Source organism: Biomphalaria glabrata, chromosome 9 (genome assembly GCF_947242115.1).
Source record: "Biomphalaria glabrata chromosome 9, xgBioGlab47.1, whole genome shotgun sequence".
Taxonomy (NCBI): domain Eukaryota; kingdom Metazoa; phylum Mollusca; class Gastropoda; family Planorbidae; genus Biomphalaria; species Biomphalaria glabrata.
The window spans coordinates 29,138,933-29,156,053 of NC_074719.1; positions in this window are offsets into that span (position 1 = coordinate 29,138,933).

A 17,121-nucleotide genomic window follows, 5' to 3' on the forward strand; every position below is an offset into this window, starting at 1 on the left:
TATGAACTACAAACTATCAACGACCACATCCTCCATCAGAAACTATGAACTACAAACCATCAACGACCACATCCTCCATCAGAAACTATGAACTACAAACTATCAACGACCTCATTCTCCATCAGAAACTATGAACTACAAACTATCAACGACCTCAATCTCCATCAGAAACTATGAACTACAAACTATCAACGACCACATCGTCCATCACAAACTATGAACTACAAACTATCAACGACCTCAATCTCCATCAGAAACTATAAACTACAAACTATCAACGACCACAATCTCCATCAGAAACTATAAACTACAAACTATCAACGACCACATCCTCCATCAGAAACTATGAACTACAAACTATCAACGACCTCAATCTCCATCAGAAACTATGAACTACAAACTATCAACGACCTAATTCTCCATCAGAAACTATGAACTACAAACTATCATCGACCACATCCTCCATCAGAAACTATGAACTACAAACTATCAACGACCACATTCTCCATCAGAAACTATGAACTACAAACTATCAACGACCTCATTCTCCATCAGAAACTATGAACTACAAACTATCAACGACCACAATCTCCATCAGAAACTATGAACTACAAACTATCAACGACCTCATTCTCCATCACAAACTATGAACTACAAACTATCAACGTCCTCATTCTCCATCAGAAACTATGAACTACAAACTATCAACGACCACATTCTCCATCAGAAACTATAAACTACAAACTATCAACGACCACAATCTCCATCAGAAACTATGAACTACAAACTATCAACGAACTCATTCTCCATCAAAAACTATGAACTACAAACTATCAACGACCTCATTCTCCATCAGAAACTATGAACTACAAACTATCAACGACCACATCCTCCATCACAAACTATGAACTACAAACTATCAACGACCACATCCTCTATCAGAAACTATGAACTACAAACTATCAACGACCACAACCTCCATCAGAAACTATGAACTACAAACTATCAACGACCTCAATCTCTATCAGAAACTATGAACTACAAACTATCAACCACCTCAATCTCCATCAGAAACTATGAATTAATAACTATCAACGACCACAATCTCTATCAGAAAATATGAACTACAAACTATCAACGATCACATCCTCCATCAGAAACTATGAACTACAAACTATCAACGACCTTAATCTCCATCAGAAACTATGAACTACAAACTATCAACGACCTCATTCGCCATCAGAAACTATGAACTACAAACTATCAACGACCTCAATCTCCATCAGAAACTATGAACTACAAACTATCAACGACCACATCGTCCATCACAAACTATGAACTACAAACTATCAACGACCTCAATCTCCATCAGAAACTATAAACTACAAACTATCAACGACCACAATCTCCATCAGAAACTATGAACTACAAACTATCAACGACCACATCCTCCATCAGAAACTATGAACTACAAACTATCAACGACCTCATTCTCCATCAGAAACTATGAACTACAAACTATCAACGACCTCAATCTCCATCAGAAACTATGAACTACAAACTATCAACGACCTCAATCTCCATCAGAAACTATGAACTACAAACTATCAACGACCTTAATCTCCATCAGAAACTATGAACTACAAACTATCAACGACCTTAATCTCCATCAGAAACTATGAACTACAAACTATCAACGACCTTAATCTCCATCAGAAACTATGAACTACAAACTATCAACGACTGCATCCTCCATCAGAAACTATGAACTACAAACTATCAACGACCTCATTCTCCATCAGAAACTATGAACTACAAACTATCAACGACCTCAATCTCCATCAGAAACTATGAACTACAAACTATCAACGACCTCATTCTCCATCAGAAACTATGAACTACAAACTATCAACGACCTCAATCTCCATCAGAAACTATGAACTACAAAGTATCAACGACCACATCCTCCATCAGAAACTATGAACTACAAACTATCAACGACCTTAATCTCCATCAGAAACAATGAACTACAAACTATCAACGACCTCATTCTCCATCAGAAACTATGAGCTACAAACTATCAACGACCTCAATCTCCATCAGAAACTATGAACTACAAACTATCAACGACCTCAATCTCCATCAGAAACTATGAACTACAAACTATCAACGACCTTAATCTCCATCGGAAACTATGAACTACAAACTATCAACGACCACATCCTCCATCAGAAACTATGAACTACAAACTATCAACGACCTCATTCTCCATCAGAAACTATGAACTACAAACTATCAACGACCTCAATCTCCATCAGAAACTATGAACTACAAACTATCAACGACCTCAATCTCCATCAGAAACTATGAACTACAAACTATCAACGACCTCATTCTCCATCAGAAACTATGAACTACAAACTATCAACGACCACATCCTCCATCAGAAATTATGAACTACAAACTATCAACGACCATATCCTCTATCAGAAACTATGAACTACAAACTATCAACGACCACATCCTCTATCAGAAACTATGAACTACAAACTATCAACGACCACATCCTCTATCAGAAACTATGAACTACAAACTATCAACGACCACATCCTCCATCAGAAATTATGAACTACAAACTATCAACGACCACAACCTCCATCAGAAACTATGAACTACAAACTAACAACGACCACATCCTCCATCAGAAATTATGAACTACAAACTATCAACGACCACATCCTCTATCAGAAACTATGAACTACAAACTATCAACGAACACATCCTCCATCAGAAATTATGAACTACAAACTATCAACGAACACAACCTCCATCAGAAACTATGAACTACAAACTATAAACGACCTCATTCTCCATCAGAAACTATGAACTACAAACTATCAACGACCTCAATCTCCATCAGAAACTATGAACTACAAACTATCAACGACCACAATCTCTATCAGAAACTATGAACTACAAACTATCAACGACCACATCCTCCATCAGAAACTATGAACTACAAACTATCAACGACCTCATTCTCCATCACAAACTATAAACTACAAACTATCAACGACCTCAATCTCCATCAGAAACTATGAACTACAAACTATCAACGACCACATCGTCAATCACAAACTATGAACTACAAACTATCAAAGACCACATCGTCCATCACAAACTATGAACTACAAACTATCAACGACCTCAATCTCCATCAGAAACTATGAACTACAAACTATCAACGACCTCAATCTCCATCAGAAACTATGAACTACAAACTATCAACGACCTCATTCTCCATCAGAAACTATGAACTACAAACTATCAACGACCTCATTCTCCATCAGAAACTATGAACTACAAACTATCAACGACCTCAATCTCCATCAGAAACTATGAACTACAAACTATCAACGACCACAATCTCCATCAGAAACTATGAACTACAAACTATCAACGACCTCATTCTCCTTTAGAAACTATGAACTACAAAGTATCAACGACCACATCCTCCATCACAAACTATGAACTACAAACTATCAACGACCACATCCTCCATCAGGAACTATGAACTACAAACTATCAACGACCTCAATCTCCATCAGAAACTATGAACTACAAACTATCAACGACCACATCGTCCATCACAAACTATGAACTACAAACTATCAACGACCTCATTCTCCATTACAAACTATAAACTACAAACTATCAACGACCTCAATCTCCATCAGAAACTATGAACTACAAACTATCAACGACCTCAATCTCCATCAGAAACTATGAACTACAAACTATCAACGACCTCATTCTCCATCAGAAACTATGAACTACAAACTATCAACGACCTCATTCTCCATCAGAAACTATGAACTACAAACTATCAACGACCACATCCTCCATCACAAACTATGAACTACAAACTATCAACGACCACATTCTCCATCACAAACTATGAACTACAAACTATCAACGACCTCATTCTCCATCAGAAACTATGAACTACAAAGTATCAACGACCACATCCTCCATCACAAACTATGAACTACAAACTATCAACGACCTCAATCTCCATCAGAAACTATGAACTACAAACTATCAACGACCACAATCTCCATCAGAAACTATGAACTACAAACTTTCAACGACCACATCCTCCATCAGAATTTATGAACTACAAACTATCAACGACCTCAATCTCCATCAGAAACTATGAAATACAAACTATCAACGACCTAATTCTCCATCAGAAACTATGAACTACAAACTATCATCGACCACTTCCTCCATCAGAAACTATGAACTACAAACTATCAACGACCTCATTCTCCATTACAAACTATGAACTACAAACTATCAACGACCACATTCTCCATCACAAACTATGAACTACAAACTATCAACGACCACATCCTCCATCAGAAACTATGAACTACAAACTATCAACGACCTCAATCTCCATCACAAACTATGAACTACAAACTATCAACGACCTCATTCTCCATCACAAACTATGAACTACAAACTATCAACGACCACATCCTCCATCACAAACTATGAACTACAAACTATCAACGACCACATTCTCCATCAGAAACTATGAACTACAAACTATCAACGACCACATTCTCCATCACAAACTATGAACTACAAACTATCAACGACCACATCCTCCATCAGAAACTATGAACTACAAACTATCAACGACCTCAATCTCCATCACAAACTATGAACTACAAACTATCAACGACCTCATTCTCCATCACAAACTATGAACTACAAACTATCAACGACCACATCCTCCATCAAAAACTATGAACTACAAACTATCAACGACCACATTCTCCATCACAAACTATGAACTACAAACTATCAACGACCTCATTCTCCATCACAAACTATGAACTACAAACTATCAACGACCTCATTCTCCATCACAAACTATGAACTACAAACTATCAACGACCACATTCTCCATCACAAACTATAAACTACAAACTATCAACGACCACATCCTCCATCACAAACTATGAACTACAAACTATCAACGACCACAATCTCCATCAGAAACTATGAACTACAAACTATCAATGACCTTAATCTCTATCAGAAACTATGAACTACAAACTATCAACCACCTCAATCTCCATCAGAAACTATGAATTACAAACTATCAACGACCACAATCTCTATCAGAAACTATGAACTACAAACTATCAACTACCTCATTCTCCATCAGAAACTATGAACTACAAACTATCAACGACCTCAATCTCCATCAGAAACTATGAACTACAAACTATCAACGACCTTAATCTCCATCAGAAACTATGAACTACAAACTATCAACGACCACATCCTCCATCAGAAACTATGAACTACAAACTATCAACGACCACATCCTCCATCACAAACTATGAACTACAAACTATCAACGACCTCATTCTCCATCAGAAATTATGAACTACAAACTATCAACGACCTCAATCTCCATCAGAAACTATAAACTACAAACTATCAACGACCACATCCTCCATCAGAAACTATGAACTACAAACTATCAACGACCACATCCTCCATCACAAACTATGAACTACAAACTATCAACGACCACATCCTCCATCACAAACTATGAACTACAATCTATCAACGACCTCAATCTCCATCAGAAACTATGAACTACAAACTATCAACGACCACATCCTCCATCAGAAACTATGAACTACAAACTATCAACGACCTTAATCTCCATCAGAAACTATGAACTACAAACTATAAACGACCACATCCTCCATCAGAAACTATGAACTACAAACTATCAACGACCTCAATCTCCATCAGAAACTATGAACTACAAACTATCAACGACCACATTCTCCATCACAAACTATGAACTACAAACTATCAACGACCACATCCTCCATCAGAAACTATGAACTACAAACTATCAACGACCACATGCTCCATCACAAACTATGAACTACAAACTATCAACGACCTCAATCTCCATCAGAAACTATGAACTACAAACTATCAACGACCTTAATCTCCATCAGAAACTATGAAATACAAACTATCAACGACCTCAATCTCCATCAGAAACTATGAACTACAAACTATCAACGACCTTAATCTCCATCAGAAACTATGAACTACAAACTATTAACGACCTCATTCTCCATCAGAAACTATGAACTACAAACTATCAACGACCACATCCTCCATCAGAAACTATGAACTACAAACTATCAACGACCTCAATCTCCATCAAAAACTATGAACTACAAACTATCAACGACCTTAATCTCCATCAGAAACTATGAACTACAAACTATCAACGACCACATCCTCCATCAGAAAATATGAACTACAAACTATCAACGACCTCATTCTCCATCAGAAACTATGAACTACAAACTATCAACGACCTCAATCTCCATCAGAAACTATGAACTACAAACTATCAACGACCTCAATCTCCATCAGAAACTATGAACTACAAACTATCAACGACCACATCCTCCATCAGAAACTATGAACTACAAACTATCAACGACCTTATTCTCCATCAGAAACTATGAACTACAAACTATCAACGACCTTAATCTCCATCAGAAACTATGAACTACAAACTATCAACGACCTCATTCTCCATCAGAAACTATGAACTACAAACTATCAACGACCTTATTCTCCATCAGAAACTATAAACTACAAACTATCAACGACCTCATTCTCCATCAGAAACTATGAACTACAAACTATCAACGACCTCATTCTCCATCAGAAACTATGAACTACAAACTATCAACGACCTCATTCTCCATCAGAAACTATGAACTACAAACTATCAACGACCACAATCTCTATCAGAAACTATGAACTACAAACTATCAACGACCTCATTCTCCATCAGAAACTATGAACTACAAACTATCAACGACCTCATTCTCCATCAGAAACTATGAACTACAAACTATCAACGACCTCAATCTCCATCAGAAACTATAAACTACAAACTATCAACGACCTCAATCTCCATCAGAAACTATGAACTACAAACTATCAACGACCTCATTCTCCATCAGAAACTATGAACTACAAACTATCAACGACCACATCCTCCATCAGAAACTATGAACTACAAACTATCAACGACCACATCCTCCATCAGAAACTATGAACTACAAACTATCAACGACCTCAATTTCCATCAGAAACTATGAACTACAAACTATCAACGACCTCAATCTCCATCAGAAACTATGAACTACAAACTATCAACGACCTCATTCTCCATCAGAAACTATGAACTACAAACTATCAACGACCTCAATCTCCATCAGAAACTATGAACTACAAACTATCAACGACCTCAATCTCCATCAGAAACTATGAACTACAAACTATCAACGACCACATCCTCCATCAGAAACTATGAACTACAAACTATCAACGACCTTATTCTCCATCAGAAACTATGAACTACAAACTATCAACGACCTTAATCTCCATCAGAAACTATGAACTACAAACTATCAACGACCTCATTCTCCATCAGAAACTATGAACTACAAACTATCAACGACCTTATTCTCCATCAGAAACTATAAACTACAAACTATCAACGACCTCATTGTCCATCAGAAACTATGAACTACAAACTATCAACGACCTCATTCTCCATCAGAAACTATGAACTACAAACTATCAACGACCTCATTCTCCATCAGAAACTATGAACTACAAACTATCAACGACCACAATCTCTATCAGAAACTATGAACTACAAACTATCAACGACCACATCCTCCATCAGAAACTATGAACTACAAACTATTAACGACCTCATTCTCCATCAGAAACTATGAACTACAAACTATCAACGACCTCAATCTCCATCAGAAACTATGAACTACAAACTATCAACGACCTCAATCTCCATCAGAAACTATGAACTACAAACTATCAACGACCTCATTCTCCATCAGAAACTATGAACTACAAACTATCAACGACCACATCCTCCATCAGAAACTATGAACTACAAACTATCAACGACCACATCCTCCATCAGAAACTATGAACTACAAACTATCAACGACCTCAATTTCCATCAGAAACTATGAACTACAAACTATCAACGACCTCAATCTCCATCAGAAACTATGAACTACAAACTATCAACGACCTCATTCTCCATCAGAAACTATGAACTACAAACTATCAACGACCACATCCTCCATCAGAAATTATGAACTACAAACTATCAACGACCACATCCTACATCAGAAACTATGAACTACAAACTATCAACGACCACATCCTCTATCAGAAACTATGAACTACAAACTATCAACGACCACATCCTCTATCAGAAACTATGAACTACAAACTATAAACGACCACAATCTCCATCAGAAACTATGAACTACAAACTATCAACGACCACAATCTCTATCAGAAACTATGAACTACAAACTATCAACGACCTCAATCTCCATCAGAAACTATGAACTACAAACTATCAACGACCACAATCTCTATCAGAAACTATGAATTACAAACTATCAACGACCACATCCTCCATCAGAAACTATGAACTACAAACTATCAACGACCTCATTCTCCATCAGAAACTATAAACTACAAACTATCAACGACCTCAATCTCCATCAGAAACTATGAACTACAAACTATCAACGACCACATCGTCCATAAAAAACTATGAACTACAAACTATCAACGACCACATCGTCCATCACAAACTATGAACTACAAACTATCAACGACCTCAATCTCCATCAGAAACTATGAACTACAAACTATCAACGACCTCAATCTTCATCAGAAACTATGAACTACAAACTATCAACGACCTCAATCTCCATCAGAAACTATGAACTACAAACTATCAACGACCTCAATCTCCATCAGAAACTATGAACTACAAACTATCAACGACCACATTCTCCATCACAAACTATGAACTACAAACTATCAACGACCACATCCTCCATCAGAAACTATGAACTACAAACTATCAACGACCACATGCTCCATCACAAACTATGAACTACAAACTATCAACGACCTCAATCTCCATCAGAAACTATGAACTACAAACTATCAACGACCTCAATCTCCATCAGAAACTATGAAATACAAACTATCAACGACCTCAATCTCCATCAGAAACTATGAACTACAAACTATCAACGACCTTAATCTCCATCAGAAACTATGAACTACAAACTATTAACGACCTCATTCTCCATCAGAAACTATGAACTACAAACTATCAACGACCACATCCTCCATCAGAAACTATGAACTACAAACTATCAACGACCTCAATCTCCATCAAAAACTATTAACTACAAACTATCAACGACCTTAATCTCCATCAGAAACTATGAACTACAAACTATCAACGACCACATCCTCCATCAGAAAATATGAACTACAAACTATCAACGACCTCATTCTCCATCAGAAACTATGAACTACAAACTATCAACGACCTCAATCTCCATCAGAAACTATGAACTACAAACTATCAACGACCTCAATCTCCATCAGAAACTATGAACTACAAACTATCAACGACCACATCCTCCATCAGAAACTATGAACTACAAACTATCAACGACCTTATTCTCCATCAGAAACTATGAACTACAAACTATCAACGACCTTAATCTCCATCAGAAACTATGAACTACAAACTATCAACGACCTCATTCTCCATCAGAAACTATGAACTACAAACTATCAACGACCTTATTCTCCATCAGAAACTATAAACTACAAACTATCAACGACCTCATTCTCCATCAGAAACTATGAACTACAAACTATCAACGACCTCATTCTCCATCAGAAACTATGAACTACAAACTATCAACGACCTCATTCTCCATCAGAAACTATGAACTACAAACTATCAACGACCACAATCTCTATCAGAAACTATGAACTACAAACTATCAACGACCACATCCTCCATCAGAAACTATGAACTACAAACTATCAACGACCTCATTCTCCATCAGAAACTATGAACTACAAACTATCAACGACCTCAATCTCCATCAGAAACTATGAACTACAAACTATCAACGACCTCAATCTCCATCAGAAACTATGAACTACAAACTATCAACGACCTCATTCTCCATCAGAAACTATGAACTACAAACTATCAACGACCACATCCTCCATCAGAAACTATGAACTACAAACTATCAACGACCACATGCTCCATCACAAACTATGAACTACAAACTATCAACGACCTCAATCTCCATCAGAAACTATGAACTACAAACTATCAACGACCTCAATCTCCATCAGAAACTATGAAATACAAACTATCAACGACCTCAATCTCCATCAGAAACTATGAACTACAAACTATCAACGACCTTAATCTCCATCAGAAACTATGAACTACAAACTATTAACGACCTCATTCTCCATCAGAAACTATGAACTACAAACTATCAACGACCACATCCTCCATCAGAAACTATGAACTACAAACTATCAACGACCTCAATCTCCATCAAAAACTATGAACTACAAACTATCAACGACCTTAATCTCCATCAGAAACTATGAACTACAAACTATCAACGACCACATCCTCCATCAGAAAATATGAACTACAAACTATCAACGACCTCATTCTCCATCAGAAACTATGAACTACAAACTATCAACGACCTCAATCTCCATCAGAAACTATGAACTACAAACTATCAACGACCTCAATCTCCATCAGAAACTATGAACTACAAACTATCAACGACCACATCCTCCATCAGAAACTATGAACTACAAACTATCAACGACCTTATTCTCCATCAGAAACTATGAACTACAAACTATCAACGACCTTAATCTCCATCAGAAACTATGAACTACAATCTATCAACGACCTCATTCTCCATCAGAAACTATTAACTTCAAACTATCAACGACCTTATTCTCCATCAGAAACTATAAACTACAAACTATCAACGACCTCATTCTCCATCAGAAACTATGAACTACAAACTATCAACGACCTCATTCTCCATCAGAAACTATGAACTACAAACTATCAACGACCTCATTCTCCATCAGAAACTATGAACTACAAACTATCAACGACCACAATCTCTATCAGAAACTATGAACTACAAACTATCAACGACCACATCCTCCATCAGAAACTATGAACTACAAACTATCAACGACCTCATTCTCCATCAGAAACTATGAACTACAAACTATCAACGACCTCAATCTCCATCAGAAACTATGAACTACAAACTATCAACGACCTCAATCTCCATCAGAAACTATGAACTACAAACTATCAACGACCTCATTCTCCATCAGAAACTATGAACTACAAACTATCAACGACCACATTCTCCATCAGAAACTATGAACTACAAACTATCAACGACCACATCCTCCATCAGAAACTATGAACTACAAACTATCAACGACCTCAATTTCCATCAGAAACTATGAACTACAAACTATCAACGACCTCAATCTCCATCAGAAACTATGAACTACAAACTATCAACGACCTCATTCTCCATCAGAAACTATGAACTACAAACTATCAACGACCACATCCTCCATCAGAAATTATGAACTACAAACTATCAACGACCACATCCTACATCAGAAACTATGAACTACAAACTATCAACGACCACATCCTCTATCAGAAACTATGAACTACAAACTATCAACGACCACATCCTCTATCAGAAACTATGAACTACAAACTATAAACGACCACAATCTCCATCAGAAACTATGAACTACAAACTATCAACGACCACAATCTCTATCAGAAACTATGAACTACAAACTATCAACGACCTCAATCTCCATCAGAAACTATGAACTACAAACTATCAACGACCACAATCTCTATCAGAAACTATGAACTACAAACTATCAACGACCACATCCTCCATCAGAAACTATGAACTACAAACTATCAACGACCTCATTCTCCATCAGAAACTATAAACTACAAACTATCAACGACCTCAATCTCCATCAGAAACTATGAACTACAAACTATCAACGACCACATCGTCCATAAAAAACTATGAACTACAAACTATCAACGACCACATCGTCCATCAGAAACTATGAACTACAAACTATCAACGACCTCAATCTCCATTAGAAACTATGAACTACAAAGTATCAACGACCACATCCTCCATCACAAACTATGAACTACAAACTATCAACGACCACATCCTCCATCAGAAACTATGAACTACAAACTATCAACGACCTCATTCTCCATCAGAAACTATGAACTACAAACTATCAACGACCACAATCTCCATCAGAAACTATGAACTACAAACTATCAACGACCACATCCTCCATCAGAAACTATGAACTACAAACTATCAACGACCTCAATCTCCATCAGAAACTATGAAATACAAACTATCAACGACCTAATTCTCCATCAGAAACTATGAACTACAAACTATCATCGACCACATCCTCCATCAGAAACTATGAACTACAAACTATCAACGTCCTCATTCTCCATCAGAAACTATGAACTACAAACTATCAACGACCACATCCTCCATCAGAAACTATGAACTACAAACTATCAACGACCTCATTCTCCATCAGAAACTATGAACTACAAACTATCAACGACCACATTCTCCATCACAAACTATGAACTACAAACTATCAACGACCACATCCTCCATCACAAACTATGAACTACAAACTATCAACGACCACATCCTCCATCAGAAACTATGAACTACAAACTATCAACGACCTCATTCTCCATCAGAAACTATGAACTACAAACTATCAACGACCACATTCTCCATCAGAAACTATGAACTACAAACTATCAACGACCTCATTCTCCATCACAAACTATGAACTACAAACTATCAACGACCACATCCTCCATCACAAACTATGAACTACAAACTATCAACGACCACATTTTCCATCACAAACTATGAACTACAAACTATCAACGACCTCATTCTCCATCACAAACTATGAACTACAAACTATCAACGACCTCATTCTCCATCACAAACTATGAACTACAAACTATCAACGACCACATTCTCCATCACAAACTATGAACTACAAACTATCAACGACCACATCCTCCATCACAAACTATGAACTACAAACTATCAACGACCTCAATCTCCATCAGAAACTATGAACTACAAACTATCAATGACCTCAATCTCTATCAGAAACTATGAACTACAAACTATCAACCACCTCAATCTCCATCAGAAACTATGAATTACAAACTATCAACGACCACAATCTCTATCAGAAACTATGAACTACAAACTATCAAAGATCACATCCTCCATCAGAAACTATGAACTACAAACTATCAACGACCTTAATCTCCATCAGAAACTATGAACTACAAACTATCAACGACCTCATTCTCCATCAGAAACTATGAACTACAAACTATCAACGACCTCAATCTCCATCAGAAACTATGAACTACAAACTATCAACGACCACATCCTCCATCACAAACTATGAACTACAAACTATCAACGACCTCAATCTCCATCAGAAACTATGAACTACAAACTATCAGCGACCACATCCTCCATCACAAACTATGAACTACAAACTATCAACGACCTCATTCTCCATTAGAAACTATGAACTACAAACTATCAACGACAACATCCTCCATCACAAACTATGAACTACAAACTATCAACGACCTCATTCTCCATCAGAAATTATGAACTACAAACTATCAACGACCTCAATCTCCATCAGAAACTATGAACTACAAACTATCAACGACCACATCCTCCATCAGAAACTATGAACTACAAACTATCAACGACCTTAATCTCCATCAGAAACTATGAACTACAAACTATAAACGACCACATCCTCCATCAGAAACTATGAACTACAAAATATCAACGACCTTAATCTCCATCAGAAACTATGAACTACAAACTATCAACGGCCACATTCTCCATCACAAACTATGAACTACAAACTATCAACGACCACATCCTCCATCAGAAACTATGAACTACAAACTATCAACGACCACATGCTCCATCACAAACTATGAACTACAAACTATCAACGACCTCAATCTCCATCAGAATCTATGAACTACAAACTATTAACGACCACATCCTCCATCACAAACTATGAACTACAAACTATCAACGACCACAATCTCTATCACAAACTATGAACTACAAACTATCAACGACCACATCCTCCATCAGAAACTATGAACTACAAACTATCAACGACCACATCCTCCATCACAAACTATGAACTACAAACTATCAACGACCTCATTCTCCATTAGAAACTATGAACTACAAACTATCAACGACCTCATTCTCCATCAGAAACTATGAACTACAAACTATCAACGACCTCAATCTCCATCAGAAACTATGAACTACAAACTATCAACGACCTCAATCTCCATCAGAAACTATGAACTACAAACTATCAACGACCACATCCTCCATCAGAAACTATGAACTACAAACTATCAACGACCTCATCCTCCATCAGAAACTATGAACTACAAACTATCAACGACCTCAATCTCCATCAGAAACTATGAACTACAAACTATCAACGACCTCAATCTCCATCAGAAACTATGAAATACAAACTATCAACGACCTAATTCTCCATCAGAAACTATGAACTACAAACTATCATCGACCACATCCTCCATCAGAAACTATGAACTACAAACTATCAACGACCTCATTCTCCATCACAAACTATGAACTACAAACTATCAACGACCACATTCTCCATCACAAACTATGAACTACAAACTATCAACGACCACATTCTCCATTACAAACTATGAACTACAAACTATCAACGACCACATCCTCCATCACAAACTATGAACTACAAACTATCAACGACCTCATTCTCCATCACAAACTATGAACTACAAACTATCAACGACCACATCCTCCATCACAAACTATGAACTACAAACTATCAACGACCACATTCTCCATCACAAACTATGAACTACAAACTATCAACGACCTCATTCTCCATTACAAACTATGAACTACAAACTATCAACGACCTCATTCTCCATCACAAACTATGAACTACAAACTATCAACTACCACATTCTCCATCACAAACTATGAACTACAAACTATCAACGACCACATCCTCCATCACAAACTATGAACTACAAACTATCAACGACCACAATCTCCATCAGAAACTATGAACTACAAACTATCAATGACCTCAATCTCTATCAGAAACTATGAACTACAAACTATCAACCACCTCAATCTCCATCAGAAACTATGAATTACAAACTATCAACGACCACAATCTCTATCAGAAACTATGAACTACAAACTATCAACGATCACATCCTCCATTAGAAACTATGAACTACAAACTATCAAGGACCTTAATCTCCATCAGAAACTATGAACTACAAACTATCAACGACCTCATTCTCCATCAGAAACTATGAACTACAAACTATCAACGACCTCATTCTCCATCAGAAACTATGAACTACAAACTATCAACGACCACATCCTCCATCAGAAACTATGAACTACAAACTATCAACGACCTCATTCTCCATCAGAAACTATGAACTACAAACTATCAACGACCACATCCTCCATCAGAAACTATGAACTACAAACTATCAACGACCTCATTCTCCATCAGAAACTATGAACTACAAACTATCAACGACCACATCCTCCATCACAAACTATGAACTACAAACTATCAACGACCTCAATCTCCATCAGAAACTATTAAATACAAACTATCAACGACCTAATTCTCCATCACAAACTATGAACTACAAACTATCAACGACCTCAATCTCCATCAGAAACTATGAACTACAAACTATCAACGACCACATCCTCCATCACAAACTATGAACTACAAACTATCAACGACCACAATCTCTATCAGAAACTATGAACTACAAACTATCAACGACCACATCCTCCATCACAAACAATGAACTACAAACTATCAACGACCACAATCTCTATCACAAACTATGAACTACAAACTATCAACGACCACAATCTCTATCAGAAACTATGAACTACAAACTATCAACGACCACATCCTCCATCACAAACTATGAACTACAAACTATCAACGACCTCAATCTCCATCAGAAACTATGAACTACAAACTATCAACGACCACATCCTCCATCACAAACTATGAACTACAAACTATCAACGACCTCATTCTCCATCAGAAACTATGAACTACAAACTATCAACGACCTCAATCTCCATCAGAAACTATGAACTACAAACTATCAACGACCACATCCTCCATCACAAACTATGAACTACAAACTATCAACGACCTCATTCTCCATCAGAAACTATGAACTACAAACTATCAACGAACTCAATCTCCATCACAAACTATGAACTACAAACTATCAACGACCTCAATCTCTATCAGAAACTATGAACTACAAACTATCAACGACCACAATCTCTATCAGAAACTATGAACTACAAACTATCAACGACCACAATCTCTATCAGAAACTATGAACTACAAACTATCCACGACCACATCCTCCATCACAAACTATGAACTACAAACTATCAACGACCACAATCTCCATCAGAAACTATGAACTACAAACTATCAACGACCTCATCCTCCATCAGAAACTATGAACTACAAACTATCAACGACCACAATCTCTATCAGAAACTATAAACTACAAACTATCAACGACCTTAATCTCCATCAGAAACTATGAACTACAAACTATCAACGACCACATCCTCCATCAGAAACTATGAACTACAAACTATCAACGACCTCATTCTCCATCAGAAACTATGAACTACAAACTATCAACGACCTCAATCTCCATCAGAAACTATGAACTACAAACTATCAACGACCTCAATCTCCATCAGAAACTATGAACTACAAACTATCAACGACCTCATTCTCCATCAGAAACTATGAACTACAAACTATCAACGACCACAATCTCTATCAGAAACTATGAAC